At 35.7% G+C, this 22,019-nt stretch overlaps 1 long non-coding RNA gene across 2 annotated transcripts; it reads right to left on the reverse strand.

The window, feature by feature from the left end:
• Positions 1 to 5,757: 5,757 nt before the first annotated feature.
• Positions 5,758 to 21,645, reverse strand: LOC141716713 (uncharacterized). Of its 2 annotated transcripts, XR_012573306.1 has the most exons (4): positions 21,316 to 21,645; positions 21,003 to 21,155; positions 20,826 to 20,936; positions 5,758 to 6,057 (listed from the first exon to the last, which is right to left on the reverse strand). It is a non-coding gene; the product is annotated as an uncharacterized LOC141716713 (long non-coding RNA). The 2 variants fall into 2 exon arrangements; XR_012573305.1 differs by lacking the exon at positions 21,316 to 21,645 and having other exon boundaries at positions 21,003 to 21,295.
• Positions 21,646 to 22,019: the final 374 nt, after the last annotated feature.

The following is a 22,019-nucleotide window of genomic DNA, read 5'->3' on the forward strand; positions in this document are numbered from 1 at the left end:
GGGATTGCACTTGAGAATTAGATTCAAGTGCTGTGTAGGAAGAAGAAATTTTAGATAGAAGATTATGAATTTCAGTATTGAGTGTTGGCAGCTCCCCCTGAATAGATGAGGGAGCTTTAAGGGATGTGCTCTCCTTGTGTGTGCTTTCTCCTTCCATACACTTGAATTTGATCAAGTGATGGTTGTGCAGACTCATTACATGGTGCACTAGGGAGAGTTCTCTTTTCAATGAAGACACCTTGTTGAGAGGATGCCCCTAGAGTCTATTTTGGTCCCTGTGTTACAACTACATCCTTTCGAGGATGCAGAGGTGGCTTGAGTGGTCAACTCTAAGTTTTTAGCCTACTTTGGTTTTTCTTGACCAAGGGTGACTCAGGTTTTGTCTGTTCCTCACCACTCTCATTTATAATTGGTAAGGGTGCCTGCTTTCTCTTCTTTTTACTCACTTCACCCTTTTGAGAAGATGAAGTGGTTGGTTTTCTAGAAGCTACTGGTATAGAAGAAGGGGTCTCAACATTGGAAGGTCCCTGTTGGTGTTCTTGTGTTTGTACTTCCACATGTTCAGGGACCATTACTGAACTAGAATGACTTGTACTGGACCTCATGTCAGGAATAGGATATGGATAAGTCCTAAATTTTTCCAACATGAATGCAGTTAATTTAAGACCCACATGTACCTTATTCTTTGTAGATAGTGATCTAAATAGAATTATGGAAACTTGCTTACAATTTCCTATTAATGATCTATCTACACCATCTATCATATGTATGTCATTTACTTTATAGTTTAAAGTAGACATAATGAATCTAGAAAGAAAAATTTCCTTACCTCTCGATGCTAATGACATTGTTAGCCTGGTGCTCAATTCCTCCAAGATGTAGTGTCCTACATTTATCTGTTTTTGTGAGCCATTGAGTAGACCAGCTTCTGGAAAATATTTAAAATATCGTCAAACCCTGACTTTTTGCAAGTGAAAGCCCTTATCACCGAATCAAAAAGAAAGGACCATTCCCTCCTCAAGTTCTTTTTGTTCATGCTTGCCAGATTAATCTTTTCAGAGTAATTGATGAAGTCCATGAATTCATAAAGCTCATCCTGAGTTGGAACCTCCACCAGCTTGTCAATAGGTATGCCCAAAGCCATATTAATGTCATTCTCAGAGATCTCCACCTGTTGACCCTTGATTGTACAATTTATCACTATTGATGCTGCCTGATTCTTATGCACCATTGTTCTTGTCACCGCTGTTATCCAGAAATCCCCTAACACATCCAAGTAGATTATAGGATTAGCAGTAAGATCTCCAACCAAGTATGTTTCAGACAGAAATTTCACAAAGCTTTTGAAAGCTTCAGGAGCTTGATTTGCATCTAGAAATGCAAGAAAGTTGGTTTCTTTTGGGATAAAGGGTACAATAATATTTGCTACCATTGAGAATAGTATGAAGTTTGGTGTGTAAGAAAAATTGAAGAGAAAGAGTTTGAAACGAGAGAGAAATCGGTTTAGATTTGAAAATTCTAGGTCTTTTAGAGTTCTCGAAGATGTAAGTATGTGTATGTTGAGATGTCTGAGTAATTATAGTAAAAGCAAATGACATATCGAGAACTTAAAAATAAATGTTTAAAATTTGCTTATCGAGAAGTCATTTTAAAAAGAGAATTACATATAGAGAAATCATTTTAATTTACTCTTATGGAGAACTAAAACTGACTTGTCGAGATGTCAAATAATTACTCAGTTTTTCCTAAATGGATTGATTTGTTTCTAATTTTTTATTTGAATAAATCAAAATAAAATCAGAATGATTTTGTAAAAAGTATTTTACTAAAATAATTTATCAAATTAAATTATCTCGGTTCTGAGTTATTTATAAATCTAAGATTGTACTTGTAGAGAACTCTGTAAGTTAACACTTATAGAGAATTCTACAAGTCAATCGATAAGTCATAATGAAGCTTGTCGAGAAGTCCCTCGAGAAGTCAGAAAATTGACTTATCGAGAACTCACTCGAGAAGTCTTAAAATGACTTGTCAATAAGTCAATTAGACTTATCGAGAACTCAGTTCTCTTATACTTTTAATCACTTTGATTCCGTCTTGTGCTAACTTTACATATTGAAAATACAAATCAACATTTAGACAGTTTTCTTAGAGTTGAAAAATTCCAAGCTGAATTTGAATTTTGAAAAATAAATATGCAGAGATTTCTGAAATATTTATAATTCATATTCCAGTTAATTTCCAATTAAATTAAATTAATTTTGATTTACTAGAAATAAATCTGTTGTAAAATATTAGCCGAGTTCTTGCCTAAGGATGAAGAATTTAACATACCAATTTCACCTACAAGTCTAGTGAAAGTTGCTTCATCGAAAGTTTTAGTAAAAATGCCAGTTAATTTTTTTTCAGTTGGAATAAAAATGAGCTCAATGGTACCATTTGCAACATCTTCTCTAATAAAATAGTACCTTACACCAATGTGCTTTGTTCTAGAATGATTAACTGGATTAGCCACAATAGATATAGGACTAGTATTGTCACACATAATTGGAATTTTGTGTAACACTAGGCCGTAGTCCATTAGCTGATTTCTAATCCAAAGCACTTGAGCACAATAACTTCCAGCAGCTATGTATTTAGCCTCGGTTGTGGAAGTTGACACAGATTGTTGTTTCTTGCTATACCAGGATACAAGTCTTTGTCCAAGAAACTGATAGCTTCCACTAATACACTTTCTGTCAACCCTGCATCCAGCAAAATCTGCATCTGTGTATCCAACAGCTTCAAAACTAGTTCCCTTAGGATACCATACTCCCAAGTTTGGAGTACCCTTTAAGTATCTGAAAATTCTCTTCACAGCCATCAAATATGATTCCTTTGGATTGGCTTGAAATCTTGCACACATACATGTAGTAAACATGATATCTGGTCTACTTGCAGTTAAGTACAACAAAGATCTAATCATTCCACTATAGCTTGAGATATCTACACTCTTTCCCATTTTATCTTCATCCAACTTTGTAGCTGTAGACACAGGTGTAGATGCAGGTGAACAATCAACCATACCAAACTCTTTCAATAAATCTTTGACATACTTAGTTTGGCTTATGAAGATTCCATCACTTCTTTGACTGACTTGAAGTCCAAGAAAGTAACTTAATTCCCCTATAATAGACATTTCATATTCACTCTGCATAAGCTTAGAGAATTTTTGGCAAATATTTTCATTTGTGAAACCAAAGATAATATCATCCACATAAATTTGAACTAGGATCATATCATCACCATGCTTCTTGTCTTGTCAATAGTACCTCTAGTGAATCCATGTTTAATCAAAAATTCTGACAGTATGTCATACCAAGCTCTAGGTGCTTGTTTTAGTCCATAGAGAGCCTTGAGTAACTTGTATACAAAATTTGGAAATTCTGGATCTTTAAAGCCAGGTGGCTGTTGCACATAGACTTCTTCTTCCAACTCACTATTAAGGAATGCACTCTTCACATCCATTTGATATACCTTGAAATTTGAATGTGCAGCAAATGCAAGAAATATTCTTATTGCTTCAAGTCTTGCAACTGGAGAAAAGGTCTCATCAGAATCAATTCCTTCCTCCCGTGAGTACCCTTTTGCAACCAACCTTGCTCTGTTTCTGGTGATAATTCCATTTTCATTTATTTTGTTCCTGAACACCCCACTTTGGTCCAATTATACTTCTGTTCTTTGATGTACGATCCAATTTCCAAACTTTGTTTCTTTCAAACCGATTTAACTCTTATTGCATAGCAGATATCCAATCAAGATCAAGAAGGGCTTCCCCAAATTTCTTTGGCTCAACATATGACAGAAAACATACATAAAGACATTCATTTGCAGTTGCACTTCTAGTCCTCACTCCAGTAGTTGGATCACCAATAATTTCTTCTCTAGTGTGACTTCGATCACACTTTCGGGTGTGAGTTTGTTGACTTGAGTTTTCTGTGTTTTCTTCACCATTGGCATGACTTGCAGAACTTTCCTCTCTTTCTCCCCCTTGAGTTTGTGCTATCAAATTCAGGTCCCTGGGATGAGCTTACATTCTCATGATTTACCTGTTCAGTTGACTCTTCATCTATTCTGTGATTTGTGTTGACTTCAGCTTCATCATCAGAATCACTATCAATGTTGAGGTTTTCAAACTTTAGGGCTTCAGTAAGGCATTCCAAGCCTGGGCACTTGTCATCATCAAAAGTAACATCTGTGCTTTCCATGATTTTTTTGTTCAATCACATAGACTCTGTATGCAGTTCTCTCCAATGAATATCCCTGAAAAATTGCCTCAAAATCTTTAGAGTCAAGTTTTCCCACATATTCAGAGTTGTCCTTCAACACATAACACTGTCTTCCAAACACATGAAGGTGCTTCACAGTAGGCTTCCTTCTAGACAAGATTGAGTAGGGTGATTTTCCAATATTCTTGTTAATGAGATATCAGTTTTGAGTGTAACATGCAGTTTTCACAGCTTATTCCCAAAAACTTGTTGGCAACTTTGCATCTTGCAGCATTATTCTAGCAGCCTCCACTAATGTTCTATTTTTCCTTTCAACATCACCATTTTGTTGAGGTGTCCTAGATGCTGAGAATTTTTGAACAATGCCTTTGTCTTTGCAGAATTCAGTTAAGGTTGTCTTCATGATGTGTTCAATTATGATGTGTGGAGTTTCATCTTTATAGTGCATAAATTCTACCCATGTATATCTTGAGTAGTCATCCACCATCACAAGTGCATATCTTTTTCTTGAAATTGACTGGACATTAATTGGTCCAAATAAATCCATGTGAATAAGTTGCAAATGTGCATTTACAGAATTCACATCTTTACTCTTATGACTTGATCTTTTTATTTTTCCTTTATGACAAACATCATAGACTTCATCTTGAGCAAATTACAGATTAGGCATGTCTCTCACCAACTCCTTTTTAACTAGAGTATTGATTGCCTTAAAATTCAAGTGAGATAGCTTCTAATGCTATAGCTTGTTTTGCTCTACAGATGCCTTGGTGTAGAAGCAAAAATTTCCCTCCTCATTTGCTGAGTCCAAGTCTGCAACAAATAAGCTTCCTTTTCATGCTCCTTCTAGAGCAACTTTACCAGTCTTTTTGATGATAAAAGTACATTCTCCTTTGTCAAGTGAGACCTTGAAACCTTTGTCTTCAAATTGACTAACAATTAGAAGATTCACTTCAAGACCAGCTACCAGTGCTACACCTTCAATGACAACATTTCTATAAATTAATTTGACATATCCCATCACTACACCATAGATGGCCTATAGCAACAGAAAGAATATAATATAACAGGCCTAAAAAAATGTTACCAGAGCCAGAAAAAGCCCTAAGGTAATATAAAAATTAAGTTGTTTTTTTTCGAGTTACCTTTGGCGCCTAAGGTAACATTACTTTTGCCCTGATGTAACATTCACATTTGTGTTAGAATAGCAGTCAAGGTTAACAAATCTATGTCTATAGTATAACATTGTACATGTTACCTTTGCACTTAAAATTTCCAAAAAAATGGGGCCCACCAGTGGGGCCCACTAGTGGGACCCACTAGCTGACGTGGCAAGTGCCCACAATATTGAGTTGTCTTGATGACGTGGCAAGTGGGACCATAGAACCTAATGTAACACTTTGAAAAGCTGTTGTAACATTATAACTAGCCTAATGAAACGTTTTAAACATACTATGATAATTGTTTGGGAGGCTATTGTAACACTTTAACAAAAAAATTGAAATGCTTATTCTGTAAACTGAAAAATCCCAATTATACAATTTCATAACTGCAAAATAATGCATCTAACCCAAACATTAAAAATACAAATATACAACCAAATTAAACGTCCAAACTAACTATAAACTAGTTCACATTCTTTACTTAACAGCAACCAAAGATTATAAATATTAAAAAGTACTACTATAAGCTAATGCTTGAATTTGCTTCACTTTCTCCTCGACCTCACCATCCAGGCCTTTCCCTTTTTATACACGTGAAACTTTCTCTTGTAAGTCTTCTTTGTTCCCTGAAATATTAACTAAGTTATTTGCAAGCAAGAAATTATGGGCAAAGAAATATTAACTAAGTTATTTATAAAGGGATATAATCATTTTTAAAATTATCTTTTCATAAAGACATATAATAAATAACAATAATTAATAAAGAGCGTCATTTATCAAATAACAAAAAAGAACAGAACAAACATTTGGGTAACGTGGCTTATTTATTTCGCAGACAGCTTAACACAGAACAAGTGGATATACAATAATGATAACATTAATGTTTTAGCCTCTGTTACTACTATAAATAGTTGAATCAAACATATTGTGTATACATTTCCAAATTCGATACCTCTGACAATTTTACACATTAATTTCATAAAAACATATGTATTAGCATAAAATGTATGCATGTATTATTATATATTAAACTATATACGCACCTTGATTTAGTCACGACAATAGTACAGAAACACGAAGCTCGTACAGAATTTTAATGCACAAGCCGAAATTCATAAACTACATTCTTAAATTCATTTAAATGCAAGTATTAGCAATTGGATGCTACAGTTGGTCAAGTTTTTGCAAATTCATAGGCTATCAGAGCCATAGCAGTAGTAATTAAGAGTTGGTGATTGATATCATATACCCATCCAGTAAATAAGCATAAGACCAAATAAAGAACTACGTAACTATGCCAGATCACCAAATCCTTTGTGATAGGGGTGAAGCCGTGAAGGCTACATGGTAAAATTCTGTTAATTACTAGTCCTTTATAAATTATGTACATACACAAGCTTATGCTAGAATGTACCTATTTGCACCACTTTTTATGATATGCGTTGCTCAATTTACTATTTTACCATAATGATTAAGAGAATCAAACATGCCTCAGTTCGACTATTAAATATTTAAAAAAGGAAACAATATGAAAAAAAGAAGCAAGCCTTTTTAAAAAAGACTACTCCAACTTTCAGAAACATCTCCCCTGTTCCATGTTGACACATATACACTGATCACACATAAATACTACTAGTAAGCATAGTGTTAACATCCAACAATACATGCTATCACATATGCTTAAAAATCCATAATCATTTCATTACCACAAATTCACTATTTGGTATCAAAATAGTATTCACATACTACATTTTCCCACTAAGTGACTTGATTAACAAAGTTTAAATGTAAAATTTGTCAACAAGTCTGTTAGGTCACACTTTCACTGTAGAGGGGGTGAATACAGTGTTTATTACAATCAAATCAAACTTCAAGAACTTATGTAACAGAAAACAAACTTTATTGAAACAATAAACTCTGTTACAATCTGGAACTGTTATCTCTCAGTGATGAACAAAATATCACGAGAGCTGCTAGGGTTATAGTAAATAATATTCTCGATAATGATAACACTTATAGTGTAAACCCTATGTCTGTGCTTATATACTACACAGTTACAAGATAATCGCTAATTGATATGGAATATAATTCTGCTTCCTAAAATATATCAATCAGATATCTTCTATTCCAAGTATTCCATTCTTCACGGAATTCCTTCTTCATGCATATCTCTTCTTATGTTTATCTTGATCTTCTTAACTTTAATCAGCTACTGTCCTTATCTGATCGTCCTTCAGCACTTAAGTTCTGATATCTATCTCCTGATGCTTATCTCCTGATAACGTAAGTACTGATATCCCTTAAGTTCTGTCGTCCAGTATAAGTACTGATCAGTTAAGTACTGATTTGTTCTGTTCAAATAAGATCTGAAATCTAAACATAAAACATATTAGCCATGACATTATCAAATATATCTAACAATCTCCCCCAACTTGTAAATTAGCAAAATATACAAGTTTAACAGATATTTGATGATGTCAAAAACATTAAGTACAAATGCATGAGAAATAGACAAGATAACTACAACTTACAGTCCTTAAAGCTTTTACCAATTCAACTTCTGATAACAACTTTGGTCTGTATACACATCAGAATTTAAGTAGTTGTAGATCTTTGACTTGGCTTCATCATTTTCTGATCTCTCTGATGTCAGGAGTTGTTCTGAGATAATTCTTCAACAAACATTTCTCAGCATATCTGAGTTCATCAATCATTCTCCGTTTGACATCTTTAAGCTCTGCAGTATCTTCACCAGTTTGAAATATTGCAGCTCTGAGATCATTAATCTTTGCTTTTCTCAACTCCCGATCTAGTCTTATGACATAAGCTTTGTTAGACTCTAGATTGAATTCAAGCCCCTTAATACCAAGATATGTTCTGATCTGTGCAGTATTAGGCTTCATATCAACAATATCACCATTGTGATTTCTGTAGTTTGGAACATATCTGCTGTCAGACTTAACAGAATAAAGCCTTTTCTGTCTCTGAATCTGTTCTTTCAAGTAGTTTGCAGCAGTCTCTGTTATTCTGTTATCCACTTGAAGTAACAAAAGTACATGCTCCAATTCTTCAAAATACTTCAAAGGAATGGCATTTTGTCTTATATGAAAAACCCTACCATCTGTCATGAAATACAACATGATGTATTCTTTCAAGTAGGTATGGTAAACCATCTGTACAGATTCTAGTTGATTCAATCTCTCAGGAGTTGCTCCAATACCTGGTTCACTCAAGGAAGTTGGATCATCGGTAGTGTTGTGTACTCTTCTTTCATCAGCACTTCCCAATCCAGTTTTATCTCTAGCTTCCTTTCCAGTAACTACTCTTGCTTCAAAACCACTTAGAGTAGTCTTCAAAGATTGAGTCTGATTTCCTTTAGTGAATCCTGGTAGGAGTGTTTTAGATTTATTTTCTGATATTAAGTTAACTTGAGCACTGTCAGAGGTTACTTGCTTCTTCTGAATATCAGAACTTACAATTTCTTGACTCTGAACAACTTGAGCCATGTCATAGGTTGTTTTAAGAACTTTTCTTGAAGTCAGAGCAAGATCATCTTTTCTATCAGTAATTTCTTCTTCCTCAGGAGGTACATAAGGCTTGATAGGTTCACCAACCTTTTCTTTACCCTTGGATCTTGGATCTATCTGTGGTTGTGATCTAGCCAAAGTTTCTTCAGTATGTATCCTTTCTTTGATCACAATGCCTTTAGGTTTTGGAAGTAACTTTTTACCAGAAGCTTCAGATTTAGATGTGACTTTCTCTGATTTAAGTCTGGCTTCTTCTTCCTTTAAACTTTCCAAGTCCATCCCTGGATTTTCTTGAAGAAATAACTGTCTTGACATTTCCTCATCAAGATCTAGAAGTTCATCAGAACTTATCCTTTTACCAGCAGCAGAACTTATTCTTTTCCCAGTATCAGAACTTGTTCTGTGACTAGCTTGTCTTGATGTAAACCTTCTACCTTGACTATGACCACTACCCATTCCAGAGTTTCCTTGGTCATCTTTTCCATCATCCTTTCCTTGCAGTGACTTGTTGGTTTTGCATTTGGACTTAATTACCTTCTCCCCCTTTTTGGCATCAGCAGGTAATAAAAGAGAGATAAGTAGTTCCACTGAGGTCTGGATTTCAGTAAGCTGCGATTGCTGAGAAGCTTGATTTGTCAGAATTTGATCAATCTGAGCTTGTTGCTTCTCTTGAGTTTTCTCAATATAAGCAACCCTGTCAATGGTAGGTTGGAAGAACTTTTTCTTATCAATTTTCCAAACTTGTTCCTGTTTGATAAAGTTCTCCTGAATCTTGTGTAGCTCTGCATGAGTGTTGGAATGAAGACCTTGTAGATGTTTAGTACTCAATGCAGTGACTCTAAGCTGGGTTTTAAAATCATCAGAATGTAACATTTCATCAGCTTTAGTCAAGTGCTCAGCAAGATGTAAAGCATTTGGAACACATGAAACTGAGTTCCATTCCTTAGTCCACTCCTGACCTGCAGGAGTTTCACTCCAAGGTACTGGTGCATCCCTGATAACAAACTCCTTTACCAGTTCAGACTTAGGAAGAGTCAGTGGAGGAGTATATCCTGAAGGACCTGCTGCATCAGCATCTACAGTTGTAGCAGCCTCACCAGTATCTCCAACATTTGCAGCATCAGAACTTAGAGAATCAGTATCTTTTGATAAGACAACTGTGTGAGTAGCAATGGAGGCTTCAACATCCTCTAATTGCTGATCTGATACTAAGTTCTGATCAACAGCCATATCCTGATGCTCACCTAAAATCTGATCATCAGCATCTTGATGCAGAGAAGGTGTTAGTGATAACTCAGGAGTTTGAACAGCATCAGTAACAGGTGTTGTGGAAGGATTATTTGCTGTTGGAGCTTCTAAGAAAAGTATTTCAGGCACAACCAGGTTCTGAATATCAATTTCAGCACTTGTGCCTGGATCAACAAGAGACATAGAAGGTGAATTAGCCTTGTCAGATACAGGTTCCTGAGATGGAGTTGATGGAGAAGAAGTGACTGGAGCAAATTCCTTGTCTTGTGAGATCAGAGATTCCTGATCCCCTTCCTTAGCTGCTTCCTCCTCATCATCTGAAACTGGCCTTTGTGCCCTCTGTTTCTTGTACTTCCTTGTTGATTTGGATTCCTTGGGAGTTTCAGGAGCCGTCATACGTCTAAGCCTCTTGAGAAGCCTAGAACCCCCAATTGCAGAATCCTTCTGAGAAGTTGCCTTCTCAGCTTCATTTACCACAGGTTCTGAAGAGGGAATCTGATCCTCAGCATCTGATTCATCTCTCAAAGTAATCCTCCTCTTCTTCTGAGATGTTTGAGGAACAGTCTTTGTTCTCTTTGGCTTAGAGGATGTAGGCTTCACAGTAGGTGCTGAAGAAGAAGGTTGAGCAGTCTGTGAAGTGGAGAGATAGGATTTGAGATAAGTTCTGAGGGTAGGTTGAGTAGAATGAGAGGTAGGTACTGAGGTTGATGGATTTTGGTTATGGTGAGTTGGTTGAACATTTGAGTAAACAGATTTGTAAGTAGCAGGATCAGCATTTACCAGAATCTGTTTCACAGACTGAGGAATCTGTAATTGTCTCACCATTGATTTCTTTGTGTCAGCATTTATCAGGTCGTTAAAGTACCTTTTTGCAACCTTAAAAGGTGGGGTTTGAGTGCTGACTAACTGGGGTTCAGCAGTACAATACGTATAAATAAGTTGACAGAATCTAGAAAAATAAACAACATCTCGATCCTCTGTCATCCTATCCCCAATAAAACCAATTATTCCAGTTGCAAAATCAAAATGAGTTTGATGGATAATAGCATACCCGATGTGCTGACTCAGAATTGGGATGGCATCAAAATTTGAACACTTGTTGCCAAAAGCCTTGGTGATGCAATCGAAGAAGAAACTCCATTCTCTTCTGATATTGGCCCGTTTCAACTGTCCAAGTTTCGTCAGACTCTTTTCATATCCCAAATCAGTCATTAACCCCCGAAGTTCTGATTCCTCTGGTATAGAGAAGGTACAATCTTCTGGAAGATGTAATGCTCTTCGTACTGTACCAGGAGTGACTACATAGGATGAATCACCCACTTGGAAGATAATACTGGGAGTTCCTCATTTACCACCATCATCAAAAACTCCAGTCCTCCAGAACCGCAGAACTTGTTGACTTGAAAATAATTCAGGCTGAGTTAAGGCGTACCCAACCTCACTATGTGCAAGAAGATCTTGCACAAAATGCAATTCAGATGGAGCTTCAGCATGATCAAGAATTGCAGCATAGTTGTTTGGAACAAACTTTGCTCCATCAATGATTAAATCCTTTGGTGCCATGTGAAAAAATATTGAAATTCAAGTATGCCTGTTAGGTGTTTGAGATAATGTCTGTATGAGAAACCAACGTGAGAAAGAATGAGAAAGAGAGTAAAAGTAAGAAGAGAGATAAAGGATAAAGAAAATAAAAGATTAAAGAAATCTTCTCTCTGTTGTTCTTATACTCTGAAAAAAATGTTACCGTTGGACACCTGTCAGACATGCAGTAATAACGGATAGTTACTGGGCTCGAGAAAACAGGAATGATTACTTACCCAGTTGCCTTGTTTCAAGGAAAAACCATTTCAGTTATCAAGAGACACAGTTTTAATTCAAAATTGAAACCGTTAGCACTGATTGAATTATTTTTCACTGCAACATTAATATTCTAAAAATGAATCATGTTAAAAATGACCGAGATAATTTCGATGAATAAGTGCTGACAAAGAATCAGAACTTAAATAAAGACAAAATTTAAATGGTCATCAGAATATCAAGCAGGATTTAACAACACAAGATAAAATAACTCAGAGACAAAATCTTGAAGTAAAAACAGTTTTCATTAATATATCAAGTCAATACATATATGAAATAGAAATTACATCAATACAAGATTTTCCCTAAGCTTCTAATCCTAACGTCAACAGCTTTAGTCCTAGCTAAGAAGCCTGACAAAGCTGAGGATGAAGAAGAACAGGAAGAAGACGAGATTAAGTCATCTTCCTCTTCCTATCTTCGACAAACAAGATAGCGAGTCGTATGATTCGCTCTTGCTGACGGATAGCTTCCCGCCGTTCCGCCTCCAATCGATCAAGATGAAGCTGGTAGTCCATCTCGAAGAACAGAAGTTGGTTCAGCACCGCCTGTGGGACAGAGCCCCATATCTCTTCAGGAATGGCAGTTACATGCCACTCCTGCTGCCAGTCGGCGCAGCTAAGCTCCATATGAAAATTTTGGTAATTCAAAAACATGTTGTATCGAACCATGATGCTTTTGAAAAAGAATATGAAGTTACGATTGTGAGAAAAATTGATGAAAGGGCTAAAGTGAAGTGGCTGATTATATATGCAAGAGAATGCCAAGAGACGCAAAGATATTTAATGCTGACAGGTAGAATTAATTCTACCTCGTCTCCCTAGACTTTGAAAAAGAATAACAGTCATTGGAAAGAGGAATCATGGTCTAGACCGCACAAGACACAAGAAACAGTGGACTGTTCAAGTACAAAACCATTAATCCTAATCATAGTGACTATTAAGCTTCCACTTCAACATATGCGAGTACAAACTGAGACTGTTATTAAATTTCATTCAAAGATAAGCCAAGTAAAGGATTAGACTGAGAAATCAGAACTTAGACCTATACCAGAACTTAACAGTCATCAGAACATAATGTCTTAACTCGAAAAAGGAATGCTCATCTTAGTAAATACTCATACAAGTTCTTAGTTATGAACGTCAGAACTTAATCATCAGAACGTGTAACTAGAACTTGTCCTCAGAATTTGTGCAAAAATGACACAATGACTGTTTATCTAAAATAACATAGACCACCACAGAAATTTTCATCATTCAGATGGAGTGATTAGTGTGTGCATTAAGCTAAATAACAGACAAAGAGTAAAGTCTGATCTACTTCAGTACATCTTAGAAATATGTCATAATTAAAATTTTGCTAAAGAGCTGTCATTATCCTGAAACCTACTGATAAATGAGTTCATGCATCAGTCCACCTCAACTATTTTTGTGCTAATTTTATGCATCTTTAAAATTCTCTTTTACAGTGGCTTCTCAGTGTAAGTGAGTCACGACTGCTTATCAGAATTTATGCTATTATCAGAGTATTTCTCCAGTAATCATAGAGTGTGAAAAGTCACCAAGAAAATATTTTGCTTTTCTAATGCATATTTACTTAATACCAGCAATGCACTTGGGTCGTCCTTTTCACATTTTTACTCTAGATCTCAAAGGAGTATCTGATTTTATTCTTTGATTTTATTTTATTTTTCTTTTGATAAGTGAGGTTTATCAGCACTTAGTACATTCAGCAGTTTTACTAGAAACAGAACTTAAACAGATGAGTAGCATTATTCTAATTTGGGACTTAGTAATAAGATGAATAAAGTAAACTAAACTAAGCTCAAGTATCAGAATTTGCTTGTGTCATAAGATTTCCACAGAAATAATTACTTCTTTTATGGGATCATTTGTTTATTGAAGACTAGTAGGTCAGTATCTAGCACAATTATCCTCATAGGATTGAATAGTTACTGAAACAGACATATCACTTATCAGAGTTTAGAAACATATATCAGACAACAGTCAGTACTTAAAGACATTTATCAATTAATGCACAGAATATACAAAGAGATTAATTCTGTAAATACTGATCATAAAGTCTGATAACATAGAACAAGTTTAAGCAGATTTAGAGAAAGAACCTGAAATCATTCCAAGTTCATTTACCAATTTTGTAAAGGTAGCTTCACACAGTGGTTTTGTGAAGATATCTGCTACTTGTTGATCTGTGGGAACAAAATGTAATTCCACTGTACCTTCATCCACATGTTCCCTGATGAAATGGTACCTGATGCTGATGTGCTTTGTCATAGAGTGTTGAACTGGATTACCTGTCATAGCAATAGCACTTTGATTATCACAGTAAATAGGGATTTTGAAATATGTTAACCCATAATCCAGTAACTGATTCTTCATCCAGAGAATCTGTGCACAGCAGCTTCCTGCAGCAATATACTCTGCTTCTGCAGTTGATGTGGAAATTGACTTTTATTTCTTGCTATACCAAGAAACCAACCTGCCTCCAAGAAATTGGCAGCTACCACTTGTGCTTTTCCTGTCAATTTTGCAACCTGCAAAATCTGCATCTGAGTAACCTATTAATTTAAAATCTGATTCTCTAGGATACCATAATCCTAGATCAGCTGTTCCTTTAAGATACTTAAAGATTCTTTTTACAGCTGTTAAGTGAGGTTCTCTTGGATCTTCTTGAAATCTTGCACAAAGACAGGTAGCAAACATGATATCTGGTCTACTAGCAGTTAGATAGAGAAGTGAGCCAATCATACCTCTGTAATCAGTAATATCTACTGAATTACCAGTATCCTTATCCAGTTTTGTTGCAGTGGCCATGAGAGTGGATGCACTTGAACAGTCTTGCATTCCAAATTTCTTCAGCAAGTTTCTGGTGTACTTAGATTGACAAATAAAAGTTCCTTCTTCACTCTGCTTGACTTGAAGGCCCAGAAAATAACTAAGTTCTCCCATCATACTCATCTGATATCTTGACTGCATTAGGTTGGCAAACTTTTTGCAAAGTTTGTCATTTGGAGACCCAAAAATAATATCATCAACATAAATCTGGATCAAAAGTAAGTCCTTGCCATGGTTGAGATAGAACAGTGTTTTGTCAATAGTTCCTCTGTTGAATCCACTTTCCAGAAGAAACTGAGCTAAAGTCTCATACCATGCTCTAGGAGCTTGCTTAAGTCCATAAAGTGCTTTATCAAGCCTGTAGACATAATCTGGATGTTTGGAATCTACAAAGCCTGGAGGTTGTTCAACATATACTTCCTCTTCCAATTCTCCATTGAGAAAAGCACTTTTCACATCCATTTGAAAGACAGTAAACTTTTTGTGAGCAGCATAAGCCATGAATATCCTTATGGCTTCTAACCTAGCAACTGGCGCAAATGTTTCATCATAGTCAATTCCCTCCTGTTGAGAATATCCTTTTGCAACCAGCCTTGCCTTGTTCCTTACAATTATGCCATCACTGTCAGTTTTGTATCTGAATACCCACTTTGTACCAACAACCGATCTATTCTTAGGTCTTGGCACTAAGGTCCAGACTTTGTTTCTTTCAAATTCATTCAACTCTTCCTGCATTGCTTGCACCCAATCAGCATCTTGAAGAGCTTCTTCCACTTTCTTTGGCTCAGACTGAGAGAGAAAAGAATTGTAAAGACATTCATTCGAAGTACCTGTTCTAGTTCTGACACCTGCCTCAGGATTTCCAATTATCAAATCAGGTGTATGTGATTTTGTCCACTTCCTTGCAGATGGAAGATTTTCTCTAGAACTGGATGCTCCCCCATGATTCATGCTGTCTTCGGTTTCATTTTCTGATGCTCCCCCTGAAACTATGCTCTCTGAGTTGGATCCTTCAGTATTTAGATTTTCAGTACTGTCAGTACTTGGCTTATCAGAACTTGACGAATCAGAATTTGAAGAGCCAGATGTATGTTCTGATGCTTCTTGAGATGTGATAATATCTTGAGTATGCTCCCCCTGCATTGGTGCATCTTCCTTTGACGTAGTCACCACAGTTTCAATAACATCAGAGTTTAATCCATCAGAATTTACAGTATCAGGACTTAGACTGTCAGGACTTGAGGTATCAGAATATGAATCTTCATTTTCAAATCTTAGCTGATCATGATCAATGCAATCTTCAAGTCCAGTGATTTTCTTGTCATCAAAAGAGACATTGATAGATTCCATGACCACTTTTGTTCTCAAATTGTAGACTCTGAAGGCTTTTGTAGAAAGTGGATATCCAACAAAGATTCCCTCATCAGCTTTTAGATCAAACTTGGATAGCTGTTCAGGATGAGTCTTGAGAACAAAACACTTACATCCAAATACATGAAAGTATTTGAGATTTGGCTTCTTGTTCTTCACCATCTCATATGGTGTTTTTCCATGCTTGTTAATGAGTGTTGCATTTTGAGTAAAATAAGCAGTCTGCACAGCTTCAGCCCAGAAATAGGTTGTAAGCTTTGCTTCTTCAAGCATTGTTCGTGCAGCTTCAATGAGAGTTCTATTCTTCCTTTCAACAACTCCATTTTGCTGTGGAGTTCCAGGAGCAGAAAATTCCTGCTTTATTCCATGAATTTTGCAGAACTCTTCCATTATCAGATTCTTGAATTCAGTGCCATTATCACTCCTCAAAATTTTCACAGAATCTTTGATCAATTTATCCAGATGTTTGACATGATCAATCAGGATAGATGCAGTTTCACTTTTTGTGTGCAAGAAATACACCCATGTGTATCTGGTGAACTCATCTACTATGACCAACGCATATTTCTTCTTTGCAATAGACATGACATTCACTGGACCAAATAGATCAACATGAAGCAGATAATAAGGCTCAAGAATTGATGATTCAGTCTTGCTCTTGAACGAAGATTTTCTTTGTTTAGCCTTCTGACATGAGTCACAAAGACCATCAGGAACAAACACTGATTTTGGCAGTCCTCTCACAAGATCTTTCTTGATCAGTTCATTTATCTTGTTGAAGTTTAAATGAGAGAGTTTCTTGTGCCAATTCCAGCTTTCTTCAGTTGAGGCTCTACTCACTAAACAGATTGCAGAACCATCAGAACTTGTTGAAAGCTTAGCTTAATAAATGTTACCACGCCTGAATCCCTTCAGAACAATTTTTTCTTTAGATTTACTAACTATTTCACAATGTTCTGCAAAGAAATCAACATGATAACCTCTGTCACAGATTTGACTTATACTCAGTAAGTTGTGTTTAAGTCCTGAGACCAGAGCTACATCTTTAATGATGACATTCCCAAGATTGATATTGCCATATCCCAAAGTTTTTCCAATGTTACCATCTCCATAAGAAACACTTGGGCCAGCTTTCTCCACAAAGTCTGATAGCAGGGCCTTATTTCCAGTCATATGTCCTGAACATCCACTGTCCAGAACTAAAATATTTTTCCTGTTGCCCTGCAATCAAAAAGACCACTAATTATTAGTTTTAAGGACCCAGACTTGCTTGGATCCTTTGGCCTTTTTAGGTTTGTTAACATTTGCAGCGGATTTAGCATCAGATTTTATGTTAACAGTTTTCTCATCAGAACTTATACTACCAGACTTTGAATCAGAACTTACACTAGAAGGAACAACAGAAACTTTCTTTAAAGAAGGTTTTATTTGATAATAATCATAGTACAAACTATGATATTCCTTACAAGTATAAATGGAATGCCATAAACTACCACAATGAAAACAAGGATTTTGTGGTTTGTATCTAACAGACTGACTCTTAACTCCTGATTTTGAAGATAAGGAGTTAATATTCTTATTTTTCCTGCAAAAAGAAGCCAGATGGTTAGAACTTCCACAGTTATGACATGCTTTCCTAGGAGCATCAGGAACAGATTTATAGTTATTGCTTTTATTCACACCTTCCTTTCCATTCCTGTTTTTCCTAGGTGATTTTACCTTGTTTGCATTCTTAACATCTTTCAGCTTATGCTTAAGCTGCTTCTTTGTCATTAAGCCTATGTTAACTTCAGCTGTCTTTTCCTGTTTTAGTTTGTCAGAAGCTAATTCCTTTTTAACTTCTGATTTCTCATTTTCAGATTTTTCAGTTACAAACTTAACAGGTTTTAACTTCGGCTTTTGCTTATCAACAGGCTTAATTTCTACAGTTCCTTTTTCATTTTTATTTTCTCCATAGCCTAAGCCCTCTTTCCAGTTTCCACTGCTTAGCAAATTTTGAGTTGTTTTGCCAGAGTTAGTCCAAGTTCTGATAATCTCTCTCTCCTTTTCTAACTCAGTTTTTAGAGATTCATTCATTTTTAGCACTTCATCCCTAACATAAAAAGCATCATCTCTATCCTGCTGAGTTTGATGGAACATGACTAACTCTTTTTCTAAGAAATCATTTCTTTTCCTCAAAGCAAGATTTTCAGAAGTTAATCTTTCACATGTTAAAGTTTGATCTCTATAACTAACAAACATGGTTTTAAGATATCTTCTCAACTCATTAATATCATCAGTATGAAAAGCATAAGTAGTCTGAGGTACCTTTATTTCAGCAGCTTCAGAACTGCTCTCAGAACTTGATTTATCAGCATTTGCCATCAATGCATAGTTCTCCTCACTTTCAGAGTCTGAGGTGTCTGTCCAGCTTTTCTGCTTTGTGACAAGAGCTTTGCCTTTGTCACTCTTGGTCTTCTTGCAATCAGGAGATATGTGGCCTTTCTCACCACAATTATAACATTTAACATTAGCGTAATCTCCTCTGTCAGACTTTCCTCCTCTTCCTTCAGATCTTCTGAAATTCTTCTTATCAGAACTTATGCCTTTCCTGGAAAAATTCTTTCCCTTCCTGAACTTCCTGTATGCAATCTTTGTGATTCCTTTCACCATAAGAGCACACAGCTTCATCATCTCCTCATCAACATCAGTTTCAGGCAAGCTTTCAGAATCTGAGTCATCATCACTCTCAGAACTTGATGACTCAGTATCAGACTTTATGATAAGAGCTTTACCCTTGTCTTTCTTTGAGGAAGGTGGTTTGGGGGATTCCTCTTCAGCCTTGAGAGCAACTGTCCTTGACTTTCCTCCTTTCCTCTTGCTTCTTTGTTCCATCTCAAGTTCATGAGTCTTGAGCATTCCATAGATTTCATCAAGAGTTGTTTCATCAAGATTATAGTTGTCTCTTATTGTTGTTGCCTTCAAATCCCAACATTCAGGAAGAGCTAACAGGAATTTAAGGTTTGTATCTTCAAGATCATACTCCTTATTTACTAATGACAAGTCATTCAAGAGTTTGACAAATCTATCATATACATCAGTCAATGACTCATTAGTCCTAGAGTCAAAGTGTTCATACTCTTGAGTGAGTATTGTCTTCCTGTTCTTCTTAACTGTTTCAGTTCCTTGACACCTTGTCTCCAGTGCATCCCATATCTCCTTAGCAGTCTTGCAGTTGATTACCCTGTTTGACATTACATTATCAATGGCACTATGCAATAAGTGTCGTACCTTGGCATCCTTAGCAATAGATGCTATATCTTCAGCAGTGTAATCACTCTTTTCCTTTGGTACGGTCTTTGCTGCTTCACCTGCAACTACAACAGCGAGCTTGGTAGGTTTGTGAGGCCCTTCCTTGATTCTATCAAGGTATTCTGGATCTGTTGCTTCCAGAAACATGGTCATCCTTACCTTCCATATGGGATATTCAGATGGTCTCAATATGGGAACTCTGATAGTCTCATATCGACTCTGAGTTGATGTCTTTGATGATTCCTCAGTTTTGGTAGGCTTAGTTGGAGTTTCTGTGTCAGACATGATTGTGTTTGGATCTTTAACTGTATGTGTGTTAACAGAAGGCTCTGATACCACTTGTTAGGTCACACTTTCACTGTAGAGGGGGTGAATACAGTGTTTATTACAATCAAATCAAACTTCAAGAACTTATGTAACAGAAAACAAACTTTATTGAAACAATAAACTCTGTTACAATCTGGAACTGTTATCTCTCAGTGATGAACAAAATATCACGAGAGCTGCTAGGGTTATAGTAAATAATATTCTCGATAATGATAACACTTATAGTGTAAACCCTATGTCTGTGTTTATATACTACACAGTTACAAGATAATCGCTAATTGATATGGAATATAATTCTGCTTCCTAAAATATATCAATCAGATATCTTCTATTCCAAGTATTCCATTCTTCACGGAATTCCTTCTTCATGCATATCTCTTCTTATGTTTATCTTGATCTTCTTAACTTTAATCAGCTACTGTCCTTATCTGATCGTCCTTCAGCACTTAAGTTCTGATATCTATCTCCTGATGCTTATCTCCTGATAACATAAGTACTGATATCCCTTAAGTTCTGTCGTCCAGTATAAGTACTGATCAGTTAAGTACTGATTTGTTCTGTTCAAATAAGATCTGAAATCTAAACATAAAACATATTAGCCATGACATTATCAAATATATCTAACAAAGTCCTCGACACACAACTATATCCTCAAATCACAAACATTTCCAATAATAACGTACTCTCAACCAAAACAATATGCCCCCTCTATCAAATTTAACATAAGTTCACACTACTTACCGCATAAACAATTCCGAAAATCCACAATCACCGTAACAAAAGATAAGTAATAATTCCAACAAAATTAGAAACAAAAAAATATACAAATTAATTTTGTACAAAATAGTCAAACGAAAATGCACATAAATATACAATTTGTAAGGAGAGATACAAAGAGATATATGTAGAGAGAGAGACCTGAGGAATATCGATCGGCTGATTAAGCTCACCGAGACGAATGTCTTCAGTAGAAGCGGCTTGCTCTTTCGTCAACTTCACATACCGTGATGGATTTCCTCCTTCCGACATCTGATCCAACAAATCAATTAACACAATTATATATATCAGATATAACAGAGAGAGAGAGAGATGTACCATTACAAGTTATGATTAAATCTCGGGATCTATTTTAGCTGTTTGTATGCTTGTTTGTTAATATATGCCACACATCCACCATCTAAAGAACAAACCCTCACAAAGAAGAAATGGGGTCCATGGATCAACACCAATGAAGATAGCATAACATATCTTCCCTCAAGGTTTCAAGATTACGCCCAAACAAGACACAAGGGAAAAAGAGTCATTAGAGAATTAGTGGATTGAAATGATAAAAAAAATAAAACACACACACACATATACATATATATATATATATATATATATATATATATAGAGAGAGAGAGATAACCTGGAGACTAGCACAAGAAGAATGAGTGGCGGCTTTCTTCAGAGCTTGCCCATGAATTCCAAAACTTCTACAATCTATTAATGTAAAGCCCTAATTTTACTACAAACTACAAACCCTAATTGAATTTGGGAATGAAAAGTCCCAATTGAAACCAATTGAAAACAAAAATAGAAGAGCGAGTGAAGATTTACAGAAGAGTTCACAAATTTAAGAGAAGAGAAGATTTGATTGAATGGGAGAAAGGCCACTGAGTTGGGAGGGGTTATCCAGATATATGTGAGAGATAGTCTGAGAGAGAGGAGGGGGTGGGAGGGAGCATTGAAATGTCTGAAAATGTGGGTGGCCTTTTAGACCAAAATTTAGGCGGTTGTTTAAAAAAGTTGGGCGCTTCTAAAATTTTAGTGTCTAAAAATTTGCATACAATGTTTGATATATTATTATTACTAGTATTATAAATAAATTTTAAGTTATTTTAGAAAAGAGCAATAATTATATATATTTTTTTACTTTTAAAAATTCTTAGATTTACAGTTTTATATAGTTATATATATATTTAAATGATTATTACTTTTGAAATAATTATTTTGACTTTTTAAAATTTTTCTGAATAAAATATTCGTGTGTCATATATCTCGTTATTTTAAATTTTAATATCACCTTAAATTTTTTTATAATGAATTAAAAATTAATATTAAATCTCTTAA

This window comes from Apium graveolens, chromosome 4, assembly GCF_009905375.1.
Source record: "Apium graveolens cultivar Ventura chromosome 4, ASM990537v1, whole genome shotgun sequence".
Taxonomy (NCBI): Eukaryota; Viridiplantae; Streptophyta; class Magnoliopsida; order Apiales; family Apiaceae; genus Apium; species Apium graveolens.